The sequence below is a fragment of the Chrysemys picta genome, chromosome 1 (genome assembly GCF_011386835.1).
Source record: "Chrysemys picta bellii isolate R12L10 chromosome 1, ASM1138683v2, whole genome shotgun sequence".
NCBI classification, from domain to species: Eukaryota; Metazoa; Chordata; order Testudines; family Emydidae; genus Chrysemys; species Chrysemys picta.
Genome location: NC_088791.1, coordinates 342,112,114 through 342,126,044, shown reverse-complemented (window position 1 = coordinate 342,126,044; position 13,931 = coordinate 342,112,114). Strand labels below are relative to the sequence as shown.

The 13,931-nt window shown below is 50.4% G+C and overlaps 1 protein-coding gene across 2 annotated transcripts in view; it reads right to left on the bottom strand.

Moving 5' to 3' along the window:
• Positions 1-12,755, bottom strand: part of P2RY2 (purinergic receptor P2Y2) — a 39,606-nt gene extending 26,851 nt beyond the window's left edge. Inside the window, exon 1 of one of the 2 annotated variants that reach the window (XM_042850559.2) lies at positions 12,408-12,755. The gene's annotated coding sequence lies outside the window, so the exon portion shown is untranslated. The remainder of the gene's footprint in view (positions 1-12,407) is intronic. The other variant, XM_005310703.4, reaches the window with a different exon arrangement.
• Positions 12,756-13,931: the final 1,176 nt, after the last annotated feature.

Genomic DNA, 13,931 nt, shown 5'->3' with positions numbered 1-13,931 from the left:
CCCAGAGAGCTGTTCCCTCAGCTTCTTTGCTGACGCTGCCAGATAGTGCCAATTGTAGGGGCGGTTTGTGTGATGTGGGCAGCTGCCGGCTACGGACTGGAAGGAGACCACTAGCTCCTTTCACACAGACCACGGAATAACAACTCCTTCCAGCCAAGTGTCTTTCAGGCAGTGCCAGACACTCCCCCTTCATTTCAGCAGTGGAATGCCCATGGGTTTCTGCCAGACAGCAGGCAGTACTGGTCTGGGAACACACACGAGGCCTGCTCTGTGACCGGTGGGGGTGGAACTATCCAAGAGCTCAAAGGGTCTAATGAAGTAACTGCAACACCAGGTGCAAAGCTGGACCTGCAGCCCTGTAAACCCCTCCAGTGGGAGCAGGGAGAGTGTTGGTCCCAAAGCTCACCAACATTTTCAGCAGGGGCGGCGAGTTATATGGGCCTCTGGTGCCCGTGCTCCAGGAATATTCAGGCCCTGGGGGCCCGACTCCACCAATGTTTGGGGCTGAGTCTCTCCCCCGGCCCTGCCTGCCGCCCCCATGCACCTCCCCCAGAGCGTCTCCCACCCCAGGGTGATTTAAAAGGGCCCAGGGGCCCCGGCCACCGCCGCCACCACTGGCAGCGCAGCGTGGGTAAGGCGGCGACCTGCCTGCCCTCACTCCGCACCACTCCCAGAAGTGGCAGGCACATCCCTGCCGCCCCGGGAGGTGGGGTGTTTCCATGCGCTGCCCCCGTCCTGAGCGCCAACTCCGCAGCTCCCACTGGCCGGGAACTGTGGCCAATGGGAGCTGCAGGGGTGGTGCCTGTGGGCAGCGGTGCACGGATACCCCCCCTGCCTAGGAGCTGCTGCCAGAGGGGTGTGCGGGTTGCTTTCGGGAGCCACCTGAGGTAAGCACTGCATCCCTCACCCCCTCCTGCACCCCATGTCCCTGCCCCAACCCAGAACCTGCACCCCCCCTGCACCCAAACTCCCTCCCAGAGCCCTCACCCTCTCCTGCATCCCAACCCCCCCCAAACCCAAACTCTCTCCCAGAGCCCAAACCCCACCCTGCACCCAAACTCCCTCCCAGAGCCTGCACCCTGCACAACCTCCTACACACCAACACCCTGCCCCAGCCCAGAGCCCGCACCCAAACTCCCTCCCAGAGCCCAAACCCCACCCTGCACCCAAACTCCCTCCCAGAGCCTGCACCCTCCTACACCCCAACACCCTGCCCCAGCCCAGAGCCCGCACCCAAACTCCCTCCCAGAGCCTTAGGCAGGTGTGGGGAGGCGGAGGGGTGGTGGGGTTTGGACCCATTCTGGGCACCACCAAAGATTATACAAACCTGCCACCCCTGATTTTGAGAGGTGAAGGGCTGCTAGGCTGTGTGCTAGAGACAGGCCCAGAGCAAATGGGGGAGTGTAAACAGGAGTCTGGTGGATAGGGAACTAGCGTAGGAGTCAGGAGACTGGGTGTTCGTCTCAACTCTGATGTGCGACCTTAGGCAAATCATGTCACTGCGCCGTGCCTCAATTTCCCCACCCACCCTTTCGCTGTCTTGACCATTACTATGTGGGGGGCCTCTAGGTGCTATTGTGATATAATAAATACCTTAGAGTTGGGGAATGCAAAGCCCAACTGCCTAGCTGGCCTGCAATGGACTGAACCAGAACCCTAGATCCAAACACCCCCTGGACTTCGGATGTGCTCAGTACAGAGTCTGAAGGGTGAAGCTCTGGCCCAGCTCCATTATATTTATTAGTGAATTCCGTTTGATCATTGACTCTGCTATAGTAAATGAGTGACATTCCGGGCATAATCAACGACACAAGGGGTGAAAATATTGGAGCAGGGAAAGTCTGTGGCACATGAAATGTGTTCAGAATCCATTGTCCTGGCCTTTGTATACAGATTAGTCATAACAGCTCAGAGAACCGACGCAGCTGAATGAGCTGGAAAGCACAAGAGTCTCACCTAAAACAAACCCTTCCCGACATTGACCTGCCCTGCATTCAGCTGCCTGGAAGCTCTCTTCTCGCAACAAAAGACATCAGGTGCATTCGTGGCTGGATGCTTCCAGCCAAATGTAAATGCACTTTCCAGTGGCTCTACGTTACAGATTTTAAATGGATGCACTTTATGGGCTTTATGCCGGCTTCATTTAAACTGGAGGGGAAACACACACACACACACACACACACACACACACACACACACACACACACACACACACACACACACACACACACACACACACACACACACACACACACACACACACACACACACACACAATTTTCCTTAGAGAGAAAGCTGCTTTAAGCACTGGTCGGGGCTCCAGAGACTGCCTGTGTTGAAGTACATGGGTTAAGAGCACACTTCAAGTGCCCCAGACCTTTGCCAGAGACTTGGGCTGCTCCAGCATCCAGTATTTTCATATCTCGCTTGGTTAATTAGGACCAGACAGCGCAAAGTCACTTATTTACTGTAGGGAAAACTCAGTCCGAGCCTCGGCAGGACCCTGCCTGTTCTTTTTTGCAAACGTCCTTGAACTAACAGGAATGACGACCCAACGGTGGGGGAAAATACACGCAGGATTCCAGCTCAGAGCCTGGGGTCTGCCCAAACTGCGCGCAGCACAGGCTGTGCTGGAGGTGCCGAGGCGTACGTCCACATACAGCCCCCGGAGGTGAGCCTCCCCACCTGGGTCGACAGACTTGGGTCAGCACAGCTCTCCTTAGCACTGTAAAAACTATTGGGTAGAGAGCACTTTGAAGAGGCAGCTTAGGCTGGAGCGCTGGCTCTGACGCATGGCGGGGGCTTAGACACTTGCCTGACCCCGGGGCTGCTGTGTGCAGAGCTGGTGCCCAATGTGACTTACAGCAGCTTGAGGAGTCCTCGAATCACAGCCAGGAATTGGTGCAGTCCTGGCCATATGTCCTTTCCTCTCCCCATGTCCCCTGTGGTGGCGTTAGGGTGGCATAGAGGACTCTACTCCGGGTCTATGCCACTGGAGGAGTCTCCTAGCATTGCAGTAAGCATCTGGCAGATGGATTCTCCGCTCCACCCCATCCACATCGTGCCATTCACATGCTGAGCCGCACAGCCAGCAGGGCGTGGTGGGAGATGGGAGGTGATTGGGAGTGAGCTGGAGGGGGAAGGGGATGCCAGAGCGGGGCTCTGTCACATCAGCTCTCCACTGATGTAAGTCGGAGCAGCTTCATGGCTGCTCCAATGAATCAAGGAGCCTGAACTAGTTCCTGGATGTACTTCCCCGCTGTTACGGAGCGGGATGTAAGCGGTCTGGCCTAGTACTCAGAGCGGGAGTCAGGTCTAGTGGGCGGAGCAGGCGTCCAGGTCGGGGAACGAAGCCAAGGGTCGGTATCAGAGTCAACAGCCAGTTGCCAGAGCCAGGGGTCGAGCCAGAGTCAGAACCAGGCATCGAAGCTGAGGGTCAGAGCCAAGGTCAGATGGCAAATGCCAGAGCCCGGGCTCGAGCCTGAGTCAGGGTCAGAAGCCGGAGGCCAGGGTCGGAACTGGTAACCAGTGACTGGAGGCGAGGCGTCAGGCAGGAACTGGAGGGGAGGGGAGAATCAGACATGGAGCAGGACCATGGTGGGAACAGGAGTGGAGGCAGGAGACAGGAGTGGAACAGGAAGCAGGAATGGGGTTAGGGTCAGGAGGCAGGCACAAACAGGGTCCGATGCAGGTGCAGCCACAACAGGAAATCACCTTGTTGCTCAGACAAACTTCCTGTGCCTCCTTCTGGCTTAAATAGCGTGGCTGGACCAATCGGTGGAGCCAGGCCATGGCAGCAGAATGCCAGGTTGTCCCCTTCCTTCCTCTCCCACGCGGTGTTTATCTTTTCCTGTTACTCCGGAAAGGGAGAGGAACTGACTCAGTCTCCACAGGTCTGGGCAGGCAGATTCTGGGGCTGTCCCATCTCTGCCTCTCCTGACACCTGTTCTTACTGGATCCCAAGACACTAAGTCTCGGGGGGGGAACCGTCCCTCACTTTGCACCTCTTCCCTCGTTCATCAGCGGATAAATCTGAAAAGCGATTGGTAAAATAAACCTAAAGCACCCCAATAAATACCTCCAGGGGTGACTACAGCACCGAAATCGCAGCAAGCCGGAAGAGCGTGGGCAGCTGCAGATACGCTTCCAGAGAGAGGCTGCAACCCTGCAGGTGCCTGGGCACTGCTGAGCAGTGGTCAGGTGTCTGCATCACGTGAATCAATATCACACTGGCACTGATTAACCCCTTACATCAAAGGCTGTGCGATGGGCATACAGAGCCAGATCTGTGCCACCTGGGCTTCTACACAGGGGGAATCCCTAGGCATCTGGATCTGGCACATTTTCCCCTTTTATTCTAATTCCTGAACCAGACAGCATGATTCTTGGGGCTTGTCTGCACAGGGATGCTAAGGAGAGTTAATCTGAATTAACAAAAGATATGAATTTAAGTGGAGTAGTTAAAGTGCATTAAGCCCTTGTGTGGACACTCTCATGCAGAAGCAAAGTGGCCTTAATCTGGTTTATTTTAATTTAATTGGAAGATATGAGTCTTGGAAACTCACCACACAGCAGGATCTGACTGACTCAACACAGAACCAATGAAAACAACTCTCCTCTTTCACTTGTTCTGAGCAATACTTATTCTATAACATCTCACCTTCTGTCACTGCTGCTGTGATGACTCTTGAACTTCCCACCCACACAGCTACCTGCGTAATAAAATTCCCTTTTCAGCTTGTGTGGCAGAGTTCTGGCCTGTAAACCAAGCCATTCTATTGTATTAGGAAGTTCAGTGTCATTTAAGACTTGCAAACATTATAAAACGGGGGGAAATAGGGCTTGTGACCTTTATGCTTCTTTGTGACATAATGAAAGCTGGAAAGACTTTGTAATCAAGGATTCTGCTTGATGTTTACATTAGAAATCCAGGTTTTGTCTGCCCTGGAAGACTCTATGATGATTGCTTGAAATTATGGTACAAAAGTTAAGAGAATGAAGGGTGAGCAATTGAGAGGGGGAGAGATTTGTAGTCAATATGTTTAATTTTTTTTATATAACATTATTTAACAGCAAGGCCTGACCACATTTTGGAGAAAAGGCAACTATGTTAAAGATTCAATACACCCAGCCCTTTGATGATGTGAGCTCACAACGAACGTGCTGTGGGACTCCCAAAAAGTTCTCTGCCCCAACCAGACTTGCCATCGCACATGGAATAGAACCGTAGAAATATTTGTAAAAAATTGAATTTTTAATTAGAAAAAAAATCAAAAACATTTTTGTGACCCTTCCTCCCCTCCCCCCCACACCATTTTTCAATCATCTCTAGTAAAAAATAACATTAAGGTGGGGGGGAAACTTTGAAAATGTCTTTTGGGGCCTCTTTCTTCATATGCCAAAAATAGTACAAGCACTATTTGTGCAGGTGACACTTCAGCATTGTGCTGTCCAGAGCATATCAGGGCGATGGTCCCTGCTATATGGCCCTCACAATGTGCTAGAAGCAGGGAAGCTGGGGGAAAGTGACCGATAACAGTGCTTAGGCACTATGTAGGCAGTTGCCACAGAAATATCTTAGGGCCAGATTCTGATACCCTGATTTAGCTGCACCGTGCGTCAGTTCCATTGACTTCAGTGGGACGACGCATGGTACTATTCGTTGGAAGACGATTGGAATCTCACATCGATCAATTTTTATTTTTTAATTAATATTCTCTAATAATGATGGATTGATACACTTCCTGTGGGCGTCATGGGAGGTGTGAACATTAAGAAGGGACTTGAATACAAAAATGGTGACAACTTTAGTGATTGGCTAAACCTATTTTTTTTTTTTTTACACTTGTGTTACTATCCAGAGATAATCTCCTCTTCTGTATGGGCAGGAAGAAATAAATCATTGGTGGACTAGTAAAACATACTTAAGTGCCTTACTTCTCCAGTTCTCTATAAACCCTTGCTGTACGTTAGCCCTTTTGCATGGAAAGATGATGTGGAATAATTCCAGGACTCAAGAAGACTCATTTACAAAGCTTTCGCCCTCCAGATGCTGAGATATGCTTCATTTAATTGGAATGTTTGTTTACTGATGAACTTATGAGAAAGGAGGACAAAGATCTCTGTATGTACGTAACAGAGGAAGGATCCATCAGCTTTATTAGTTGAAGTGAAAAGTGAAATCCCTGAACATTTTAGAGTGTGGATGATTTTTCATGCCACAAAGTACATCACCTCTGGAATGTTATCGTGTAATTATACGTGGGGGTTTGTTCAGAGCTGGGATGAGATTTATTGCTCCCTCTGAACACAGAGGGAATGGCAGATTGCCCAAGTCATTTCATAATCAAGTGGACAGAAGATTGGAGCAGAAAGGGAAATAAGATACTTAGACAAAAAAGCTGCCCCTGCAAATGTGGAACACCATCGATGCTGCATTCACTAACTCTGGTAGCTTACCCAGAAGTTCCAGTTAAGCAGAACTGGGTCAATGCTTGTCCCTGATCAACAGCAAACTAAAGGACTGATTAGCCTGGTTAGAAAGGATGGGCCTTGTTCTGATCTCGTTTATGCTGGTGTAAATTAAAATTAACTCAGCTGAAACTGACCACAGGATAGTGGTGTAAAATTGCAAAGAGGTTGAAGAGTGCAAGACCCAGTACATCCGCCGAGTCACCCCAGGGAAAGAAAGTAAGCTAAAAGTAGTTTTTAATATAGTTGCGCGCAGGAGGTTATTAATAAAAATACATTGCTAATCCCCACTGATGACGGGAAGCCCCATTTGAATTACTGAATGTTGTGAATGAATAGGTAAGTGACAAAACCATTTAAGACAAGCAATGCGAGGCTCGTGCATTACTCCATGCACTTGGGTCATTTCTTTTCAGAACGGTATTTTAGCTCCACTATTATTTCATAATGAACTAGCAGACGTTCTGTGTGCTAATGTAGGTTCCCATTTAGCCGTAACCCCGTTGGTGACACCGAGCCATTTGGATAATTGAGAGTTTGACCAAACAGGAGTCTGTGAGTGTGGAATGAAAACAAGAACTTTCGGGGGTGGGGGGGGAGTGTTGCGAAAAAGCACGAGAATGGGAGACACACCTTAGAATAGCCAAGTGTGGAACAAAAGCAGGATAAGGAGCAAGTGTGATGGATCTGCTAAGCAGGGGACTACAACTCCCATCAGCACCCTCCCCACTGCACTTCCCTTTCCCCTGACCAGCTACGGGGAAGGGTGCTGATCCAGGAAGGGCCGCACTCTGTTGGGAAGAAGCAGGTGCATGGTGAGCCGGGAGCTGCAGCGAAAGCCACCCAGGAGCTGTATGCAGAGCAGTGACTGCTGAATGTTACAGCTGGGGACAAGTCTGGGTGTAGGGTGACCAGATGTCCCGATTTTATAGGGACAGTCCCAATTTTGGGGTCTTTTTCTTATACAGGCTCCTTTTATCCCCCATCCCCTGTCCCGATTTTTCACACTTGCTGGCTGGTCACCCTATCTGGGTGGGTCTTATGGGGAGCAGCAGTGACTGGGAAGAGAGCCGGTGTGGAGGGGCCTGTGATGGTGTTAACGTAGGCCGAGCGGGCCAATTAACCTATCAGGCTGCAAGCTGGGGGATATTTAGGCCAAGAGAAGCGCTCACCTGTGAAGGAACAGGTGAGGGCATTTATAAAACCCAGGAGCTGGTAGCCGGAAGGGGCTGCAGAGAAGAGGGCTGCGGTCATTCTCTCTGGGATAAGGGAGAGAAGGAGCTTTGGCCCCAAGAGGAAGGGTCTGTCTAGTGGAGACAGGCAAGAGGGGTTTGGCTAGAACAGCAGAGGATGTGAGCCTGGGATAGGCAAAGTAGGAAGCAGTCCAGGAGAGCGGCAGGAAGATTCGGGCTAACACAGACCTTGGCTGCTGGAGACAGGGCCCCGGGACTGGAGCCCACAGTCGAGGGCAGGCCTGGGTTCCCCTAGCAGCCCCTGAATGAGTGGCACAATCTGGGCCGTGAACTTGAAGACTGTCTAGGTCTCTTTGTTCAAGCCACTGAGGGAGCGGCTCGGCCAGGGCAGTGGACGTAAGGGCTACCTGGGATGGCGTGGAAGACTGTGGTAGCACCCGGGGAGGCCAGGACTCTTGTGACGTTGCCGGAGGGCTCAGCTCCTGAGGAGCCAGAGAGGGGGCGACAGAGCGAGACGACGGGCCGAGGAACTGCAAGAAGAGGGCGTCAGGCTGAAAGAGCTAATCCCCAGAGCAGCCAGCAGGAGGTGTCACGGAGCGGTGAGTAGCGCACCCCGTGGCAGGACCCCAGTGAGCGACACTCACCTAAGGGTGTGTCTTCACAACTCAGCTCAAGTCAGAACTGGAGTGTTACCCTTAACTCAACACCCGGCCACACACAAAAATCTCTAGCTTGAGTTAGATGGTGCTTTAAACTCCCACGAGCGAGGCTGCCAGCTGGCGGGGGGCCAGGAGCTGAAGCTCGAGGGATGCTGATACTCAAGCTAGTAAGGCAGTGGAGGGGCAACAGCTGAAGTTACAACAACTCAGCAGCAGCTGCTCCAGTCCCTCTGCCGCTCCAGCCGTCACGCTGTGTAGCTCCAGGGTTGGTTGGCAGTGTGGTCGCTCTCACTCGAGCGGGGCTAGCTCCGAGCAGTAACTTGAGGGTACTAGCTCGTGCTAACACTTGCAGTGAAGACAAGCCCGAAGATGAGCCTGGCCTGGAAACCTGAAAGCGCCTATTTGCTTGAATAGAGACTAGACGAGAGAGGGCACGCAGACCGTAATCCTGAAGAGCCCTGACCAGCGGCGCTGGAATGGGAGGCGGGGGGAGGGATAGCCCTCCCACTCTGTACTGGCCATAAGGACGAGCGAGGAGGGGTGGAGAGGAGAGAGCGGGGGTGGTGTCTGGGGGGAAGAGGCACCACGGGAGCAGGATCTCTGAGGGAAGGTGTGGCACGAGGACAGGGGCTCAGAGAGAAGGGGCGTCTCAAGGATGGGGCTCAGGGAGAAGGGGAAGCATGGGGGGCACCGAGCCACGGTTTGGGTGCCATTGGGCCCCCCCGCTTTTAGGGAGTTTCCATTGCTCCTGGCCCTGACACTCACGTTGACTTCCCCCGGGCCCAAACCAGACCCATTATTGCTCCCTTTGAACTGTGATTGTCTAAGCCTCTGCACCTAGGATATTTGCAGCCATCCCCTTTCCTGCCAGCCCTAGTAAAATGCTCCTTCCCTTGGCCATGTGTCTGAGCAGTGAGTGGCACCCACCAGCGCCTACAAGCCTAGCTCTTGACGCACCAAGTTGTGGTACACTGGGACTGTCATAACTATAAAGGGAAGGGTAACAGCCCTCCTGTGTACAATACTATAAAATCCCTCCTGGCCAGAGATTCCAAAATCCTTTTACCTGTAAAGGGTTAAGAAGCTCAGGTAACCTGGCTGACACCTGACCCAAAGGACCAATAAGGGGACAAGATACTTTCAAATCTTGGGGGGGTGGGGGGTAGGCTTTTGTTTGTGCTCTTTGTTGTGGTGGTTGTTCGCTCTTGGGACTAAGAGGGACCAGACATCAATCCAGGCTCTCCAAATCTTTCTGAACAAGTCGCTCATATTTCAAACTTGTAAGTACAGCCAGGCAAGGTGTGGTAGTTTTATCTTTGTTTTCTCAACTTGTAAATGTACCTTTTACTAGGGTGTTTACTTCTGTTTGCTGTAACTTTGAACCTAAGGTTAGAGGGGGGTCCTCTGGGCTCTTTAAGTTTGATTACCCTGTAAAGTTATTTTCCATCCTGATTTTACAGAGATGATTTTTACCTTTTTCTTTAATTAAAAGCCTTCTTTTTAAGAACCTGATTGATTTTTCCTTGTTTTTAGATCCAAGGGGGTTGGAGCTTGATCCACCAGGAGTTGGTGGGAGAAAGGAGGGGGGATGGTTAATTTCTCCTTGTTTTAAGATCCAAGGGGTTTGGATCTTTATTCACCAGGGAATTGGTGAAGAGTCTCTCAACGCTACCCAGGGAAGGGAATTAGCACATTGGGAGTGGTGGCAGCAGACCAGATCTAAGCTGGTAGTTAAGCTTAGAAGTTTTCATGCAGGCCCCCACATCTGTACCTTAAAGTTCAGAGTGGGGAAGGAGCCTTGACAGGGATGCTACTGGCACACTTGGGGTGTGTGTGCGCTCCGGCACTGAGCAGTAGCAGAATAACTGCACAGGGACGCAGACCTGTTTGTTTCACCCATCTCTGCCTGATTCGCAGGAGAGAGCAGGGACTCGAACCTGGATCTCACATCCAAGTGAGTGCCCTACCACTAGGCTCTTCTGGCCATCTCTGTCACCTTTCCTTCTCTCCCTGCCCCCAACCAGGATATTCTGGGGTGGCCTTTCTCTCTCAGTTACATCCTGGACCCCAGAAACGTTCCCAACAAATACATTTCTGCAAAACATTTCAGTTTCAACAGAAAAACATACATCAGAATTCTTTTGCCCAGTTCTAGTTCCGTGTTTCTCTATGTACCTGATGCATGGAGGCTACAAGTCTACTGCAGTGGCTGGTTAGGGGGGTCAGCTCTTTAGCTCAAGCTGTAGCAGTTTATGCTCTTCACTCTCATCTGAAGGGTCTAGGTTCATCCTGGTAACAGCCAAGCGGGCAGTCGTTACATATGCTTTGTCCTCCCACTGCCTGTTTACTGCGCTGAACTGGTCTCAGGTACCTAGCGGCCTCTTCTTCACTGGGACACTGAGAGCTGCTCGCAGATCAAAGGGATGTGCTAGGTGCTGCACGAACATGGTGTAGACCCTCCCTGCCCTGAAAAGCTTATCGTCCTGGTTCATGAGACGATGCCATAGGTGGAGGCAACAAACAGATCTGCTTTCTTGCCCCTTATCCTGTTCCAGCTTCCTCCTGCTGTCTCAGGGGAAAGCAGGAACAGATCCCGCCGCCCCCCGAGGCCAGCCAAACAGCTGTAGCTGTTCGCTCACCTACTGCCCCAGTCCTCCTGTCTGCTCCCATTCCCCCAGCTCCACTGCTCTGGCACCTCTCCCCCTCCCGCATTTTCCACTCCAGCTGCCACCAATTTTCTGCCTTTACCTTTCACTCTTATCAGAGAGTTCAGGGGTTAAACTGGCAGCTGAGGAGCAGAGGAAATGAAACTGATAAGCAAACCCCGTGTTTATTTTTATTATTGTTTTATTTTCTGGTGGGGGAAGCAGGTCAGGAAGGGTGCAGCAGAACTACAGCCACACAGAGCCACTCTCCCCTTATTTACACTGGCATCAATCCGGAGTCACACACCAATTTCAGGGCTGCGCATCCCGGTTTACACTGGCATGGCTGAGTGGCACCTGCCACTGCTTTGCAACCTGCTAAATATTTACAGCCTATCCCAATATTAGGGTGACCAGCTGTCCCAATTTTATAGGGACAGTCCCGATTTTTGGGTCTTTTTCTTATATAGGCTCCTATTACCCCCCACCCCCGTCCCGATTTTTCACACTTGTTGTCTGGTCACCCTACCCAATATCGACAGGCCAGCCAGCCCCTTCCCGCTGACCTGAGCAGCGCCCAATGCCTCACGCCACACCCTGTCAGTCTCTCCCTCCTTTGGTCTCCAACTTGATTCTGACAATGGATCGTGACAGCAGAGCAACGGCAATAATTGGCCCAATGCACCATGTCCAGTTACCAGGCGAGACGAGGGCATGTTTGCAATCACGCTGCCCAGAGCTGCCAACCTGCCCTTACAGTGGTAGGAGTGGGGGGGAGGACCTCTCTTGCTGCAGGTTGATATGAAAGGGGAGTTTTTCAAGTGGGTCTTTCTGTTCGGTTGGGTGCATTTGAGGGAGAGCTTTAAAACCTCACTCCTTATGATTGAACTTGGAAATGTTATTCAGTCAAGGCAGGGCAGTTTGACGCAGCCCCTGGCTGACCTTGTCACTCAGTTTTCACTCCCCTTCATAAATAACAAAGACCCACAACGGCAGTGAGTGAGCGGAGAAGGACAAAAGCTGGTCTCTGTTCTCCTAGATCCTATTCTTAGAAAGGGATCCAGGTTAGGACAGTGGCAACACAGAGACAATCAGCAAGAAATTACACCCTGTCTGGGATTAGCGTTAGAGTGTGTGCACACGCGCACACCCACCCACACACACTCAGACGCAGGGTCCAATGTTCCGGCAGCACAATCCCCTCAATGTTTAGTTTTTCTCTCCAAACCAAAGATAAATCCTGGAGCTCAAAGGGACAGCAATTACAGGGGACAGAGGAACTGGGGACAGAGCTACACACACGCACACACCCCTCTCAGGGAACTAAATGTAACTTGGCTTTGCGCCCACTTGTGAGTTTGTGAACATCGCTCCCAGACAAATCTGAATAGGGGAAGAAAGAGAAAGTACAGATTACCAAATTACAATCACACACTCACAGATTTGCTGTTCCAGGTTTCTAGGAAAATCGTTGTCCTTCTCCTCCGGCTGCCTTCAAGTTGCTTTCTTCCTGGTCACTTTCATCGTCAGCTGTTTTGGAGGAGTTTTTGGGTGTTTGGTTTTGTTGTTTCTCTATCACTTTCCCCTCCTTCCTGATTTGTGAGCGCCTACACACTGGGAGTAGCAGCAGCTTCTACGAGTGACTGCCTGTCAAGGCAAGCTCACCCTTTGCTTGGGAGGGGGGAACTCTTTGCTTACTGCTTTCACAGCTCTTCCAAGCCTACTGGCGAGCAGAGGAGGCGTGCTGGTGCAGAAGAATGTAATGCAGTCAGAGTGATGCCATCCTCAGCCAGCCCACACTAGTCATGTTCTAATAAGTATGGGAATCAAACCGGTTTCCAGCTGTCAGAGCAAAGACGAGTTTTGTTCTAGTTTGAGATGACCTAGCAGGGGAATGATGGGAAGATGTAAGCAAGCCAGCAACCCAAAAAAATCCTAGTGGACTTTTTCCTGGAGTGCTTTCCCTGAGCAAGGTGGAGTCAGAACCAAATGGAAAGGGGCTCCAGACACCCATTCTGGGTCCAGATTTAGGACCCCTAGGATTTCTTGGCTGTTCCAATGCTTCCTGTGTCCCCAGTTCATTTGCAAAATGCAGATCCCGCAAACTAAAGTTCTGACTGCAAAGAGTGTGAGTGTTTGGATCTAGGGGGGTTGGATTATACAGATCTGTGAAATCCAGAATCAGGCTATGAGTTTGAACCACGTTCGTGCATAGAGTGGGATGATTTTTTTTTCCAATTAATAGGTTTTTCATTGATAAAAGCATTTTCTGAGTCCCGAAAGCTATTTGTCGAATTCAGGTCAAATTCTGCAGAAGGTATCGGTTGAAAAAAAAATTATTCAAAAGAGTCAATGTTTTGTACCAAAGCGTTTGTTTTGACTTTTCAATTCTGAACAGGGTTTCAAGTTGACATTTGGCCAATTTAAAAAAAACACCCCAAAAAGGGCAAAATACTCCCAAAACAGCTATTTGAAAAGAACACTTGAAAAGAAATTCATTTCTAGTTGACTCAAAATGATTTTTTTTTGTTTTTGTTTTTGTTTAAATGAAAACTTTCAGGGAAAAAATTGCTTTCAATTGAACTGGAATTATTTGGATTTTTCGGTTCAACCTCATCAACTGAAAAATCCATTATTCACTCTGTCCCACTCTCACATGTATGCAATGCTTACCATGTTGCCAGCTCATGATTTTTATCATGAGTCTCATGATATTTGGTGTTTTTTTTTAAAGACCCAGCTTCTGGAGTCATGCTATTTCACAAGTTTCAGAGTAGCAGCCGTGTTAGTCTGTATCCGCAAAAAGAACAGGAGTACTTGTGGCACCTTAGAGACTAACAGATTTATTAGAGCATAAGCTTTCGTGGGCTGTAGTCCACGAAAGCTTATGCCCTAATAAATCTGTTAGTCTCTAAGGTGCCACAAGTACTCCTGTTCTTTTTGCTATTTCACAAGAATCTCTG